Below are 17418 nucleotides of genomic sequence, written 5' to 3'. Positions count from 1 at the left end.
GGGGCCTCATCATCCACAGCTGCATCTGCTGCCAGGCCTCCTGCTGCAGCTGGGGCCGGCAGGGCTCCTACCTTGCTTAGCTTCTTGCAGTCCTGGCCCTTGGGCACAGGACATGTGGTTGCCCAGCACCCTCTTGTCACTCAAGGGTAGCTTTCTCAAAAGCAGTGTGAGGGCTTTGTGGGGACCTGAAGTTGAGGCCCAGTGCCATTTCTCAGGAGGAGTTTCTCCCCAGGGCAGGAGCTGGCTGCAGGGACCCACAGGCCACCAGCCTCCATGGGCTGCTAGTCACACGTGGGACTCTGGGCACATGTGACGCAGGCAAGCTGGCCTTTCCTTCTGGGGGCCTCGGTTTCCCCATCTGGGCTGAGAAATGTCCAGGGTTTTTTCCAGTGCTGTGTTCTGTGATTCTCATGTGGGGACAGCCATGGAAATAATACCTGATGGCACTGTTTGCAAAGCTCTCTTCTCACCCGTGCTGTTGGGAAAGAGCAGATACGAGCGTGCGTCCTGGCCCCCAGGCCTCATCCAAGCTGAAAACACAGGCACCGGCTGGCGGCCAGAGCACTCATGGGTCTGCCGTGTGGGAGTCACGCTCCAGCTCCACTGGGGATCTACAATCATCATATGAGCGATGACACCAGGACCGCCAGGCACATAGCAATGGCTTTTCTCTGTGCCAGGCATATGCTAAGCAGGATCAGCTTCAACCAGGTCCCACTGTGTTCCTTGTTTGAAGAGGAAACTGAGGCATGGAGTAATCCACCTGAGGTCACACTCCTGACCTTGGCAGGGCAGAGGGATGTTGGGCTAGGGTGCTCTGGGGCCAGGCCTGGAAACCATTGCACTATCCTGTCCCCTGGACTGGGCTGGGAAGACAGGCAGTTGCTCTGTTAACCTACAGACAGTCCAGATGAAGGTGATGAGGGAGAAGGGTGGATGTGTTGGAGCCAGAGGATCAGGGTCAGGCAGGAGAGATAAGGCAGGGGAGGCTGCTGGTGCCAGGGGGCCTTGGTGGGCCTGGCCTGCTGGTGCGTGTGAGGCCGGCACATGGGCGTACATATGGTTCAGTGTAAGGGTGTCTTTTGGGTGTGCCTGCTGGGCCTCCCCCTTCCCTGCCCTGTCCTACTGGTCTCCTGTACCTCCCCGGGCCTGATGAACTGGTGCCAAAGGTTGGATTTTGTCAGCCAGCAGTGGGGAGCCCCGGAGGGACTGAAGCAGGGAGTGGTGGAAGCATCTCAGCTGCTGGGTGAGGAAGGAGGAGCGCCAGCAAAAGGGAAGGGGGTGAGGGGACCAGAAGGACACTGTGGCCATCCAGGCAGAGGGCAGAGGCGCTGGGTTGGGTGGACATTCCAAGAGGCTCCAGCATGCCAGCCCCTGTTCCAGGCACCAGAGACTTAGCAATGAATAGAGAGACAGCAGCCCCTGCTGCAGGCACTTTCTCCACTGGGGGAGGTGACATCAGAAAACCCCTCCAGTGGGCGGTGGTGCATACAAAGGTGGTTAGTACTGGGGGGGACAGAGCTGAGCCGAGCACCAGCGATACAAAAAAAAAATAAAAATAAAAAAAAATAAAACAGGAGGGACTAGGAAGCCCCTCCTCCAGCTCCCAGCAGGTGTCACAGCAGGTAATGGTGTCTGAAGAGCACTGTTTTATTGTTAGTTATTTTTTGATTCAATATTATTAACTGAAGTCCATAGGTTATATGAGGGTCCATTCTCAGTGCCATACATTCTATGGGTTTGGACAAATGCTTACTGTCCTGTATCCACCATTACAGTATCATACAAGGTAGTTTCACTGCCCTAAAAATCCTCTGTGCCCCATCTATTCATCCCTCCCTCCTCCCTAACTCCTGCAACCACTGATCTTTTTACTGTCTTTGTAGTTTTGCCTTTTCTATAATGTCATAGATTTGGACTCATACAGCATCAGCCTTTTCAGATCGGCTTCTTTGACTTAATAATACTTAAGGTTCTTCCATGTCTTTCCATGACTTGTGCTCATTTCTTTTTAGCACTGAATAATATTCCGCTGACTGGATGCACCACAGTTTGTTTACCCACTCACCTCCTGAAGGCTTCCAGGTTTGGGCAATTATGAATAAAGCTGCTATCAACATCCACGTGCAAGTTTTTGTGTGGACACAAGTTTTCAACTCATTTGGGCAAATACCAAGGGGTACAATTGCTGGATGGTGTGTGATGGATCATATGTGACGGGTACATTTAGTTTTGTAAGAAACCACCAAACCATCTTCCAAAGTGTCTGCACCATTTGTGTTCCCACCACAGCTCCTGTTGAAGGGCAGCGTTGAGAGTTCCTGTTTCTCATCTCTGGACCACACCCACCATCAATTTCAGACGAATTAAAAAACAGAAACCCTACTACAATGTGGACACAACAATGACAAAAACAAGGCATAATTCCAAACGAACACTGATGACCATAGCTTGATCTCAGGGCTCTGGCTGGTTTGGCCTGGCTCGGGATGAAGAGCCTGGGCCCTTGGCCGTTCTTCATCCAGCTGGCCCTGTAATGAATTGCATGTTGTCCAAATATCTGCCTCCCCCACTGCAGGAAGATTCTGCATTTCCCACACGTCAATATCAGATGTGGCTGTGTAACTTGCTCTGGGCAGTGAAACGTGACCCACTTGGCGTGTACCATTGCTGAATGGAGCCTGTCAAAGCCAGTGTCCTGCCATTTAATCCCTCTGCTGTGAGACAAGTGAGACCTCAGACAGGGGCTGCTCCTTCCAAAAGAGAAAATGGAGCACAACCCCAGCCCTCCAGTGAAGGGACTGTCATGGTGAGTGAGAGATCCTCCATGCTTGATGTATGCCACCAAGAGCTTTGGGCCTGTTTGTTATGCAGCATAAGGTAAGCTGACAGAGACAGGTTCTTTGAAGACCCAACTCACTGTTAGAGGTTTATGGGAATGACAGCAAGGGCCTGGTGGCATTTCGAATTGTTCTGGTTACTTGGACACATGTTCAGAAATGACACAGAGACTCATCCCTGCAAGCTGTGTTCAGTGTCCTGCTGGTGTTGGTCCAGCTTGTCACATTTGCAGGCTGGAGGTCAGGTGTTTCCAGTTGGTAGTGACGGGTCCTGAGTTCTCTCTTGGTTACCATCTATCCTGCTATAGTGTAGTTTTGTGTGTGTGCCTTAACAAGTGTCTAGTAAGTCGTCTTTTTTTTCTTTGATGAAGGAATAAAATGATTGTGATTTGGGGAAGGGTCAAAGTCTCAGAGATGGAGCTGGCTGCCCACACTCTAGCATCCTTAAGAAATCCTGGCTGGGTGCGGATGCTCATGCCTGTAATCCAAGCACTTTGGGAGGCTGAGGTGGGAGGATCACTTGAGCCCAGGAGTTTGAGACCAGCTTGGGGCAATATAGCGAGACTCCATCTGTACAAAAATTTTAAAAATTAGCCAGGCTTGGTGGTGTGTGTGCACCTGTGGTCCCAGCTACTTGGGGGGCTGAGGTGGGAGGATCACTTGAGCTTGGGAAGCGGAGATTACAGTGAGTCATGATCAATTGTGCCACTGTACTCCAGCCTGGGCGACAGTGCGAGCGAGACCCTGTCTCAAAAAAAAAAAAAAAAAAAAAAAAAAATGGCTGGGCAAGGTGGCTCACGCCTGTAATCCCAGCACTTTGGGAGGCTGAGGCAGTCAGATCACGAAGTCAGGAGATCAAGACCATCCTGGCTAACACGGTGAAACCCCGTCTCTACTAAAAATACAAAAAATTAGCCGGACGTGGTGGTACGTGCCGGTAGTCCCAGCTACTTGGGAGGCTAAGGCAGGAGAATGGCGTGAACCCGGGAGGCAGAGGTTGCAGTGAGCCAAGATGGCACCACTGCACTCCAGCCTGGGTGACGGAGCAAGACTCCGTCTCAAAAAAAAAAAAAAATAAATAAATAAATCCCAATTGCTTATTCTGAAAATTAAAAATTGCGTTATTTAAGCCTTGGAGTGGTTGTTTCAGGGGCAGCTGAGATATGATTATATCACCAAGATCTGCTCCATGGGCAAGCCCCTTGGGATAAAAAATGAAAATGGCCTCTGATGACCTAGTGGCGTCAGGAAGAAATGCTCTGATCTTAGCTGTTACTTGAAAGCCCTCAGGGGCAGGACTTTCTTGGCAGGGCTTGCCTGCTCCAGTGTCAGACAGCTGTGTGTACTCACCATTCCCTTCTGCCCCAAATCACAGTCACTACTCTACCGTTCAACACTGAGGCATAAAGTCGGGCGTGGACAGGCAGCCGGTACCTCCTCTTCTGTTAGCATGATTACACCTGTTCTAATGATCTCCTGCCAAGTAAACAACTATCCCAACACTTTGTGGTTTAAAACAGTGGTTTTAGCCGGGTGCGGTGGCTCACGCCTGTAATCCTAGCACTTTGGGAGGCCGAGGCGGGCGGATTACGAAGTCAGGAAATTGAAACCATCCTGACTAACGCGGTGAAACCCCATCTCTAACAAAAAAATACAAAAAATTAGCCGGGCGTGGTGGTGGGCGCCTGTAGTCCCAGCTACTCAGGAGGCTGAGGCTGAGAATGGCCTGAACCCAGGAGGCCGGAGCTTGCAGTGAGCCGAGATTGCGCCACTGCACTCCAGCCTGGGCGACAGAGCAAGACTCTGCCTCAAAAAAACAAAAAAACAAAAAAAAACAGTGGTTTTATTTATACCTATGATTATATCAGAAATTTGGGAACAGTTGGCAGGATAGCTTGGCTCTGTGTTGTGGGGTGTCAGCTAGAGTAGTTTGATTGGGGTTGAGGAATCAACTTCCAAGATGGCCCACTCCCATGCCTGGCAAAGCCCTGGGAGCTGCTGCCTGTGGCTCCCTTCACAGGCCTGCTTGGGCTTCCTCACGGCATGACAGCTGGGTTTCAAGAGCAGGTGTTCCAGGAGGCCTAGGAGCGGCTCTAGAGACCTGGCCTCAGAAGCTATGCAGCATCATGTCTACCTCATCTGATTGATCAAGCAAGCTACTGAGACCATCCCAGATTCATGGCAGGGGGATCCGTTCTGCTTGAGTGGCAAAGGGTTTGCAGCCATCTTTGCCCCAACACCCTTCCTTACAGATCGATTGATAGCCAGCATGATTGATAGCCAGCCAGATTGATAGCCAGCCTTCCTATCGATCTGAAGCCACCCTTCCTTACAGATCGATTGATAGCCAGCCAGATCGATTGATAGCCAGCATGTTTTGGGGGGTTTACTTCAGGACCCACAAGCAATTGTTACCTGAATTCAAAACAGCCTATAATCCCAGCACTTTGGGAGGCCAAGGTGTGAGGATCACTTGAGCTCAGAAGTTTGAGACCAGCCTAGGCAATATAGAGAGACCCTGTCACTACAAAAAATATAAGAATTATCTGGGCATGGTGGCGTGTACCTGTGGTCCCAGCTACTTGGGGGCTGAGATGGGAGGATTGCTTGAGCCTGGGAGGTCAAGTCTGCAGTGAGTCGTGATCACATCACTGCATTCCAGCCTGGGCAGCAGAGCAAGACTCTGTCTCAATAAATAAGTAAATTCAAAACAAAAACAATTTTTTTCCTGTAGCATGGATTTTCAGTAATTAACAGAATTAAAAAAATCATCAAACACTTCTTGTGTTTGAACTGACCAAGTGCCAGGAGTGGCTTCCTGTCTAGCGAATTAGAAAGATGCAGGCCTAGTTGAGAGGCACATTGCTGTGAGTTCATTGTCAGCAAGGACCCCTGAGTAAGGGCTGCAAGGCCACTGTGAGATGTCACAAAAACTCTTGATCAGGGTATCTGCCCACAGCCTTTCTGCCTTCTTTTATTGTATGTGCGTGTATATAACATGTATGTGTCTATATGTTATAGACATACACACGTACACATAATGTGTATGTATACACACAACACATGTATGTATGTGTGCATATATTGTCTATATGTACATAAAGATAATTTATCTCTTTTTGTTAACTTTGTATTTGGTTTTACATTTTCTCAGCAATATGTAACAGTATCACTTCTTCTTCCTTACAAAGCATTCTTATGGAAATTTGCAAACATACACAAAAGCAATAGAATAGTACATCACCAGCCAGTTTCAACCATCATTAACATTTTTCCAGTCTTGTCAATCTGTTTCCCACCTCCACTTTTACTTTTTTTCCTTTCTGCAGTTTCATAAAGCAGATCCCTGGCTGAGCACAGTGGCTGATGCCTGTAATCCCAGCACTTTGGGAGGTTGAGGTAGAAGGACCGCTTGAGCCCAGGAGTTGGAGACCAGCCTGGGCAACATAGCAAGACCCTGTCTCTACTGAAAAAAACTAACAACAAAAAAAGCAGATCCCAGACACCGCATTCCCCCAGCTGCAAATTCTTCCTCCATGCAACTCATGCAAGTTTCATTCTTACAAATGCAACGTGGACAGGAAGGTGCAGCGTGGGCTCTTTCCCATCTTCAGTGTGGTGCGCATCAGCTTTGTCCTGGAAAGTGTCCCTTTCCACTCATTCTAGAACAACAATGCTAGCTTCCAGGGAAGGCCCTGGGCTTTGCTTGAAAATGACACAAAACCACTGCTGGCCTCATGCCACTATCCAGCCAAGTGTCTTAAGAGACCATGCACCTGGGACAAGTCCAGGACATCCTGCGTCCAGTGTCATACTTGGTGGACGGTCCCTGCATGTAGGGGACATCCCATGTTCATCTGGAAATCATGACGGGTCAATATTTGCTGCTTCGTGGATCCTCTTGTGAGCCACTGGTCCATTTTTGGGAGCTGAAATAGCAATCCAAGTGGAAATGCCACACACGCACACAATAATGCACAGACACTGGGAGCCAGGCCAGCTGGGGAGCCCTGCCCGCAGTCTCAGCCACACGGACTTGCCTTTGGGAACGCTACAACCTTCACTCCTATGGTCTGTGTGAACAAAAACCACTTATCCGCCTTCCCTTTGACACTGCCATCTGCCTGTGGCTACTTTTGGCATGGTCCAATCCTTTGGGGGTGCCCCTGGCCAATCATTGGGTGGTACTGGGGTCTGTGGGCAGGGGTTCGAGTCAGAGGGTGGTTGCCTGGTGGCCAACATGCAGGAAACACACAGGGAGTTTGCATGGGCCCAGCTCATCCTTAGGCGACTGGAGCCCAGCTTGGAGCAGGTGGGGTGTTGGTATAGGGTCTGCACTGGTGCTGTCTTTCTGATTGTCTCCAATTTGGGACTTCCTCCATCTTGCTGGGATCTGACTTCCCCTTACTGGTCTCTCTGAGGGTGGGGCCTGTCTAGGGTGCAGAAGCCTCCCTGGGCCTCAATTTTCCCTCACTGAAAGGAGAACATAGGATCAGAGTCTCTGAGGGCCCGTCTAGTTCGAATGTTCCTTGAGTGCTTGAACGAAGCTTGCCCATGGTTTGAGATTTGCCCCAGAACCCCTTTTGGTTCCTTTAGACCCTTCTGCTCTAGCTGGGTGCTGATTCCATCCCTGTAGCCTGGCCTACATGCAGGCCTGGAAGACCTTAATTGGTCTATCTGGGCAGGAGGGAGCCCCGGTCCCCACCCCCCAGTGCTCTGGGGGCTATTCATTTTAATGGTCATATAGTCACATGGGTTTTTATCATGCAACCCCAGCACTTCACTCTCAGTCCTGGGAAAAAGCACGTGGTTCGGACAACAGGGCCTTACACCTGAGGGATGTGGTGAAGCCAGAATTGCAGAGGGAGAAGTAAGGACACCTGAGACCTGGTGCTGGGTTTGACTATGTCCCCTCCAGAATTTGTGTCTGAAACTTACTGGCCAATGTGATAGTATTAATGTAAGTGGGAAGCTGGGCACAGTAGCTCAAGCCTGTGATCGCAGCACTTTGGGAGGCTGAGGTGAGTGGATTGCTTGAGCCCAGGATTTTGAGACCAGTCTGGGAAACGTAGGGAGAACTTTTCTCTACAAAAAAAGAAATATTAGCCAGGTGTGGTGGTGCGTGCTAGTCAATAGGCTGAGATGGGAGGATCACTCAAGCCTGGGAGGTGGAGGTTGCAGTGAGCCATGACCGTGCCACTGTACTACAGCCTCGTTGACAGAGCCAGAGAGCCAGATCCTGTCAAAAAAAAAAAAAAAAAAAAAAAAAAAAAAAAGGGCTGGGCGCAGTGGCTCATGCCTATAATCCTAGCACTTTGGGAGGTCGAAGTGGGCAGATCACCTGAGGTCAGGAGTTTGAGACCAGCCTGGCCAACATGGTGAAACCCCATCTCTACTAAAAATACAAAAATTAACTGGGCGTGGTGGTGGTGGGCACCTGTTATCCTAGGTACTTGGAAGCCTGAGGCAGGGAGAGCTGCTTGAACCCAGGAGGTGGAGGTTGCAGTGAGCTGAGATGGTACCACTGTATTCCAGCCTGGGCAACAGAGCAAGACTGTGTCTCACAAAAAAAAAAAAAAAAAAGAAATAGGGGCTTTAGGAGGTAATTAAGCTTGAGGGTTCCTCCCTCTGAGTGATTAAGGCTTTTATAAAAGAGGCTTCCTGAAGCATTCGCTTCACTTACAACACAGTGCCATCTTGGAAGCAGAGACCCCTCACCAGACCCTGATTGCACTGGCGCCTTGATCTTGGACTTCCCAGCCTCCAGAACTGTGAGAAATACATTTCCGTTATTTATAAATCACCCAGTCTTGTGGATCACCTGAGGTCAGGAGTTCGAGACCAGCCTGACCAACATGGAGAAACCCCGTCTCTACCAAAACTAGAAAATTAGCCAGGCGCAGTGGCTCACACCTGTAATCCTAGCACTTTGGGAAGCCAAGGTGGGTGGACTACCTGAGGTCAGGAGTTCAAGACCAGCCTGACGAACATGGAGAAACCTCATCTCTGCTAAAAATACAAAATTAGCCAGGTGTGGTGGCACATGCCTGTAATCCCAGCTACTCCGGAGGCTGAGGCAGGAGAATCGCTTGAACCTGGGAGGCAGAGGTTGCAGTGAGCTAAGATTGTGCCATTGCACTCCAGTCTGGGCAGCGAGAGCAAAATTCCATCTCAAAAAAATAAAAAAATAAATAAATAATAAAAAATAAATCACCCAGTCTCAGGTATTTTGTTACAGTGGCACAAATGGACTGAGATACCTGGCATCCACCCTTAGAGGCTACCAGTAGGCCAAGAGCCAGCCAGGTGCCTCTGTGCAGGAGCCACGCTGCTCCCTGATTCTCTTCCAGAGAGCACTGTATGAGGCCGACCCACCTCTGCAGCCAGGACAGACATGGCCTGGGTCCTGGTCCCTGTGGAGGAGTCTAGCTGTGGTTTTAAGGCAAAACTGGCTGTGCGCGGTGGCTTGTGCCTGTAATCCCAGTACTTTGGGTGGCTCAGGCAGGCAGATCACCTGAGGTCAGGAGTTTGAGACCAGCCTGGCCAACATGGCGAAACCCTGTCTCTACTAAAATTACAAAAAAAAAAAAAAAAAAAAAATTAGCTGAGTGTGGTGGTGGGTGCCTATAATCCCAGCTACTCGAGAGGGAGGCTGAGGCAGGAGAGTCGCTTGAACCCAGGGGGCAGAGGTTGCAGTGAGCCCAGACCACACCATTGCACTCTAGCCTGGGCAACAAGAGCAAAACTCTGTCTCCAAAAAAAAAAAAAAAAAAAAAAGATAAAACCAAGTTCTGTCTTGTCTGTTTCTTATGCAAACCTCTCTCACAGCCACTGCCCTCTCTGCATTTCTTGGGTCCTAGCACCCAATTTGGAGGCTGCTCTGAGACATGCCCCTTGGTTCCTTTAAGCCCAGAGCTGTGTGCCTCAACTAGATGGGGCCGTGGTGATGGTGGGGTGAGCAGGATGGAAGATGGAAAAACAGACAAGTTAAATTATGTCAGACAACTCATTTATTTTCTCTTGTTTTGCTTTCTTTCCAGTGGCTCACTTGAGGGGTTTTCTTTTTCAGTTTTCCATCTGCTTCTTTGGGGTCCCATGGAGTCAGGCTTCGGGAGAAGACCCCAGGCCCTGCTGCTCTGTTGGGCTCCTCCTGGCTCCTGTGTGCTCAAGGTGCTGAGGTCTCTCCCCAGCCTCCTGTCACACCTCTGCTGGGTTCACCCTCTCTGAGGTGGCAGAGTGAACAGGGCCGACCCCTGAAAGAGGAGTAATCCCAGAAAAATGAAGGGAAGAATGCAGGTCTTTAGGAAGCCCCATAGAGGGATGGGCGTCCCCCCCAACCGTGATGAGCCCTCCCTGCCCCATAGAGGGATGCCCCCCCCCCACCCCTTGTGAGGAGCCCTCCCTTTGGAAATAGGGCTGAGGGCCTGACCTCCCCCTTGGAGCCCCAGAAAACAAAGTGGGGAGGGTAGGGGGAAACTGAGTTGGTAGTGGTGGCACACGGAGGACCAAATCCTCTCAAGCTGGCGTCTGGGCGGGGCATGAGGAGCAGACCAGCCACGAAGCCACGGCCGGAGTCACTCGAGGTCAGAAATGCCCAAGCAGGAAATGAGATGCAACTTGTAACAGACATCAAAGGAAATGGAAAAACATTCTTCTAATATGTCAGGGAGGCTAGAGGAAGGCGGGGGGCGCTGGCCCTTTATTAGGGGACTGGGGAGGGGGCGATAAGAGATGGCACTGGAAGGCTAGAAATAATTAAAATCAAAGCACCAGACACCTGGGGGTGGGAGTGAGTGTCCTCCCTGCAGCCGGGAGACCTAAGGAGCATGCTCAGAGCCCTCCAGGAGTGCCTGGAGCAGCAGTGGCGGGCAAAGGCCTGGCCTCGGGCCCGCCTCTGTCTCAGCCAGCTCCTCCAGGCCCAGGGATGTGGTCCCCACGGGGTGCCTGCTGCAGGCAGCCAGCACAGGGCTGGTGTTGGCAGAGCCCTGGGAATTGAACACAAGCCTTTTCCTGCAAGAGAATCCCAGTGGGATCGGGGTGCCAGCACGTGCTGGTCCCGAGGGCACAGCGTGGCCAAATGGTCTTGGGACTGAGTCCTGTTCCTTCCACACAGAGAGGCAGTGCCTAACCAAAGGTGCAGAGGGAAGAGGGCAGCCTCAGGGTCCTTGTCTGTAGCCAGGGGCCATTGCCTCCTTTTCTCTACACAAGTCTGGGCCAGATCTCTGGTGCTCACCTGAGGCTGGCTGTTTAAAGTAGGACCCTTCTCCTTGCCTCTTGCCTCTTGGGAAGCCTTTGATGGGCTGCACCCTGACGCGACCCCTTTCCAGGAGTGCAGGTGCACCCCTGGTGGTAGCATGGAGAGTTGGTGCTCGGCAGTGGGTTCTGACCACTTCCTGCCCATCTCAGCCACAGCTTCTCCCCTCTGAGGAGGGATTGCTTTCTCAGAAGGGCGAACTGGTGCTGGGTGTGCATGCAAGTGTCCAGAAAGTGGGAATCCAGGGCCCTGAGCATGTGTCCCTGCCGACTCAGCCCAGGCTCTGAAAGGGAAGCAGATGGGAGTGGAGGGGACCCTGTGCCCGGGGCCTGGGACAAGGCCGGCTGGGTGTGGCTTCACCAGGATGCGCCGGGTTTCAGCCTCTGTTCTGGGGGCTGCATAAGTCAACTCACGGCGAGTCCCAAACTGTGCTGGGCTTCGGTTTATCACAGTGGGGCTACCAGACACCCGGTTACAGCCCTGGGGTCGGGGGGCGGAGGTGGGTTGATTTTCCCAGGCCCTGGGGGAGCAAGGGAGAGCCTGCTGCTCCCCTAACACAGCGATTTTCCAGGATCCGACGCTACAAACAGCAGCAACATCCTTGGTTGAAAAGTTCAAGAATCTGGTCCAAAGGCAGCCTGAGTGAGCCAGCCGGGGCCAGAACCAGGAGCCGCCCAGTGGGAGGGTAGGTGCTGGATGCCCTGCAGGAAGGACGGTGGTGCTGGGGCCTTGGCCACCGGCCGGGCAGCAGCCTGGAGCGCCAACTCCAGAGAGGAGGCTGGGCCCAGCTCCCGTCCAGGCGCTCGGGCAGCTGCGCCCAGGCAGGAGGGAGCGCGCGGCGGTGGCCCAGGCAGCCCTGCCCGACTGTCGGACCGAGCCTCCCCCTTCTGGCTGCGGCCGCGCTTCCCGCTAGCGGTTCCGCGGGGAGGGGCGGGAAGGCAGCTGGACGCGGCGGCGATTTATGGGCCTTTCAGGCGAGCAGGTGCCTCCTCGGGCCGCCCATTGTCTCGCCGGCCTCACAATGGGGCTGCTGCAGCCGCAGAGCCGGCCCCCGCCGCTGCTCGCGGCCTGCACGGGCACGACGGCCCCGGGGCGGCGGGAGAGCCTGCGGTCGGCGCATCCGTCCGCGCGTCCGTCGGTGCGTCCGTCGGTGCATCGGTCCTGCTGCCCTCCGCGCGCCTGTCCATGGGAACGAGCCTTGGGCGCCCAGCGTCCGTCCCTGCGCGCAGCACGGCTCCGCTGGCCCTCGGGGTCCACGCGCCCCGACGGTGCGCCCGCACCCGCTGCGCCCGCTCGTCCTGCGCCCGCTCGTCCTGCGCCGTCGGGCACCCGGCTCCGCCCGGCTGGCACGGCCCGCGCCGCTGCGTCCCGGTCGCACACACAGGGGCCCATTCTTCCTGGCTCCGCGCAACCATATGGCAAATCCGCGTCGACACAGCAGCCCCCGCTCATTCAGGCGCAGAATGTCCCGCAACAGGGAACAATCACGACTCTGTTCGCGTCTATTATGGATGCGAACGGGGCGAGAAAAAAAATCATTTAACTCCAAGAGATAGCCAGCTAATTAGCAACCATATGTGAGCCCGGATTCAAAGCGATGCCGAGGAGTTCATTCTGCGTCGGGCGACTTTATTAGGTATAGAAGACAGATGTCCCGACAGCCCACGCATCACAGAAAATCGTGTCGGGGAGTTCTTGAAATGTCCGGGAGAGCTCTTTAAATATTAAAGACCCAGCCCCGCTGATGGACTGGGCCGGGGTCCTCTGGGATCCCCAGGCTGCAAGAAGAGGACTTAGCAACAGCGACTCTGGCAGACGCTGGCCTGGCTGGCCCAGGGAGGGGGTCCCTCCGCCTCCCTCCAGGGCCCCCTCTCGCTGCCCCTCCGGTCTCAGACTCTTTCCCTCAGGTGCTCTGGGGCCCCAAGGAGGAACAAAGGGGGTTCCTGCAGGCACGGATGGCCCAGTTATGCTTCAGGGTGCCTCCGAGGGTCACGGTGTGGCTCTGTGGGGGCGTCCAGTCCAGGAGAGGAAGGCTGCCTGGGGAGTGTCTGGCTCCGCCCCGCCCCCAGCCCAGCTGAGCTGGACAGACAGTAGGTCCTTCCTTCCGAGTTTGCAGAATGAGTGAGTGAGTGAATGAATGATTGAATGGATGAGCCACTGTGGCAGCCAACCCAACTATGAAAATCCCTCGGGGGGTGGGCGGGAGTGGGGACAATAGTGGAAGGAAAACACTCCTGATTTCTTTACCAAGAAAACAGCCTCTGGCCATGAGCCTCCGATTCTTTGAGGAAGGAAAAGGAGAAAGCTTGTTAGAGAGAGAGAAAAAAATCTTTCTCTGTTTTCCATGCAATGCAATTATGTTCCAGCTTTTCCTCCTTGTTATTCTTTTAAGCCAAATGTCTGAATAAAAGGATTATTCCCTGCGCCCCCCCAGGACTGACCGTACCGCTGTCAGCAGGCGGGGCGCTGCTGGCGAGATTAACTGCAGCCCGTGGCTTCCGCATTGCTTCTATGAAAATAAGTGAGGTCAGCTGCCATTCAATTGTCGCAGCATATATATTTGAAAATTTAAATATTTGAATCAAAGGAAAAAGGGGGATTTGCATTTCTGCCCAACGCGAGGAGCGCGTTCCGAATGCCGCACAATGGAAACGTTTCAATCGAAATGAATTGTCTCCTCGCAGGAGGATTCTGTAGAAAGGCAGCCAGTGCTTTCTCTTTTGTTTTCTTTTGCTTTTGTTTTGTGTTGTGTGTTTTTCTTTCCTCTTACCCGCTTCAATCCAGGAGGGTGTTTTCTGAAACTTGGTGACTGACTTTGGTTTCGAGGACATAAAGAAACATGGAAAAACTCCCCAGAAACATTCACATCAGAGGCCTCTCTGGCACAAAAGCAAAATTGAATTGAACATGTGCGGGTGAAAAAATAGATACAGGGGGTGGGGGGACTCCCAATGCCACTTAGAATGGGCTAATCAGCTGACTCCAGCTGGTCTGGACGCGGCTGTTAATGAAGGCCCCGGTGAGTGGGAGGGAGGCCCAGCGCCTCCGGCAGCCCCCAGTTCTTCAGGCAGGCCCTGATTGTCCAGGTCACCAAACCCCTCAGCCACTCAGATCTAAATGCCACTGTCCCCAATTAGCATTAGGGGCATACAGACGTCAACTCTGCACATGGCTTTTTTTTTTTGTCTCCACCTTGGAAAATGGTATTTTGGGGGACTCTCTACTTGCACGATGTGTCTCTAGGCGTTGGGATGATGCATCTGAGGGAAACTAGCCAGGAAGAGCCAGCTTCATGCACTCAGTCAGAGAAGGTCTCTGAGCCAGGGGTACCTGGGGGTTTCCACTGGTCTAGCGGTCTGGGGTGTGGTCTCTCTGTCTGCCCTGGCTGTGCAGGCCTGGACAGATGTAATCCCTCTGTGGATGCTGGGTGTATTCCTGTCTTGGAGCTGCCATCACAAAGCATCACAGACAGGGCTGCTGAGACAGCAGACGTTTATCATCTCCCAGTCCTGGAGGCTGGAGTCCATGTTCAAGGAGTCGGCAGGGCTGGTTCCTCCTGAGGCCTCTCTCCTTGGCTTGCAGACATCACCTTCTCCCTGTGTCCCAGGAAGGTCATACCTCTGAGTGTGCCTGTGTCCTCCTCTCCTTATAAAGACCCCAGTCCTGTTGGATTAGGGCCCATACCAATGGCCTCATTTTAACTGTTTTCTGTAGAACCCTGTATCCATATATAGTCATGTGCTGAGGTGCTGGGGGTAAGGGCTTCTACACATGACTTTTGGGGGACATGATTCCTCCCATAACACTGGGCTTCCAGATTGGGCATCCTGCCCTGTGGCCCAGGATGCCTGCTGGTGAGTGGCACTGTCCAGACCTCTGGGGACCTGGTTCAGCATGAGAGCCAGGTTGAGCTGTGGCACCTGCTCCTGAGCTGGGGGTAGGCATAGTGACTGAGGCTCATGACAGATGCAGGCTCCAGGGCCTCCTGCATTTCAGAGAGATCTCAAGTGGCATTTGGGGACCCTAGTATTCTCCTCAAAGGATAAGCGTCTAGACACGGATGCTGTCTCACCCCCTCCCACCCCCCTCACTGAGAAACGAGGCTCCTCTGGAAGCCGGCACCATGCCAGGGTGTGGGGAGAAGGCAGGGGCACCTCTAGGGGCTGGTTCCCTGCCAGGGGCTCTCAGTGCGGTGCTGCCAGCCCCACACCCGTGGTGTCTTCTGCTTATTTTGCTCTCTTGCTTCGGCCTTGGGCTTTCCTTTCCTTTTTTTCTCTTGTCTCTCGTTCCTACTTTTTCTTTTCTTTCCCAAATCTGCCCCTGCCCCCTCAACAAGAAATTCCTAAATCCGAGTAAAAGCCCCACAGGGCCCAACAGTGAGACCCACCCCCCAGCTCTGCAGGATGACCTGGGCCCAGCCCTGACGTCTGCTCTCGCATCCGCTGCTCTGTTGCTGTGTGACCTAGGCAAGTTGGTTGACCTCTCTGAGCCTTGGCCAGCCTGCCCAGTGGCAGACACAATGCTGAAGTGTCTCTTGGGCAGAGTGAGAAGGAGCTAATGAAAATGGCTGAAAAAACAGTCTAGGCATTTAAAAAATGTCACGTAATTGCAAAATAATAACGATAACAACAATATACTTTGGAATTTTGCTGCAACTGAGAGCAGGCCCGAGTGGAATTTGGCACTGAGTGGGTCTGGCCTGGCTTCCATCCAAGGGGGTTTAGTTACTGAGGTGCCCCCAGGACTCCATTCTGAGGCAGCCCCTCTCGTAAGATGGTCCTGACAGTGGACTCTGGCATGGGCTGTGGCTGGGGTCCCTCATCGGCTGGGGCCAGTTCCAGGCATTATTGCTATAGCCCCCAGGTCACAGAGCTGGCAAGCCAATGGGGCTTTTCATTTCTTTTGATTCCCAAAAGAAAATAGCCATATATTTCCCTTGGTTGTAGAAATAGCAGCATATGCTCATTGTAAAAAAAAATGCAAACAATACGGGAATGTATAAAAAGGACAGTAAAAATTCCCCCAGATAGATGCTGCTATCCTGAGATAAGCGTGGGTGGCACTTTGGGGCTCTATACCATTTTACATCTATGGGACTCACATTTACTTTTTAAGTCCAAAGTACATATTTTATTTTAATTAAAAATATTTTTTGAGATAGGATCTCATTCTGTCACCCAGGTTGGAGTGCAGTGGCACGATCATGGCTCACTGCAGCTTCAAACTCCTGGGCTGGAGCCATCCACCCGCTTCAGCCTCCCTAATGGCTGAGACCATAGGTGTGTGCCACCATGACCAGCTAATCTTTAAAATTTTTTTTTTTGTAGAGACAGGGTCTCCCTATGTTGTCCAGGCTGGTCTCCAATTCTTGGGCTCAAGTGATCCTCCTGCCTCGGCCTCTCAAAGTGCTGGGATTATAGGCATCCGGCATAAAGATATATTTTTAACAGAGACAGGGTCTTGCTATGTTGTCCAATCTGGACTCGAACTCCTGGGCTCAAGAGATTCTCTCACCTCTGCCTCTGGAGTAGCTGGGACTACAGGTGTGTACCTTTGTGCCCAGCTCAAAGTACCTATTTTAAAGTATTAGAATGTCTATTTGTATACACACACATACATATACTGTTTTAATTGAAAGTATTTAACCATAACAAACTGTTTAAGAGACCCGTAATCTGAGTGTGATAAACAAAGTAACAGTTTGGCAGAGAGTTGAGTACAAGCAGCTGGTGACAGTGCTAAGGCGGGAGAAGGCGGCTGGCGTCTTTTAAATGTGTTAGGGAAAGGTCCCAGGTTACAGGATTGGGAAGGCGCTGTTGTTGAGAAGTGGCCGAGGGAGTACGAGGACAGTTCAAATGCTCTGGGTCTACCCTCGAGTGTGGGGTGAATGTGGCGATTGCAGCAGTGGGTCCACACGGCACCTCAGGGCCCAGGGAGGGTTTGGAGGCGGAGGGCAGCTGGGCTGCACTGTCTTCCCCAGAGGAAGATGGAGGCCTCTGCTTAATGAAGCGACCACAAGGGGTTGGGACCAAGAGATGTTTGTCTCAAATGGGTGTAACCATCCCATTTGAACTGTTTCCTGGAAAGAAATGAATGAAAGGGGGATTCTGACGGGGCACCTGTTATTTTATTGATAGGAAATGGTTTCCACCCCGAGACCATGGAAATTTCCACGGTGCATCCTGGCCGTGCATATTCTATGAGCCAGCTGCCCCCAGCCCACGGCATGTCACTGTGCTGGCACCCATGAGACAGTGCCCTGCAGGATGGGTGACGAGGATGGCTGAGCCCTCTGGCCTCGGCCTCGGTGTCTACTGGAACCCC

Source organism: Pongo pygmaeus, chromosome 9 (assembly GCF_028885625.2).
Source record: "Pongo pygmaeus isolate AG05252 chromosome 9, NHGRI_mPonPyg2-v2.0_pri, whole genome shotgun sequence".
Lineage (NCBI taxonomy): Eukaryota > Metazoa > Chordata > Mammalia > Primates > Hominidae > Pongo > Pongo pygmaeus.
The sequence above is the reverse complement of the archived record's forward strand: the minus strand, read 5'-3'. Positions refer to the sequence as shown.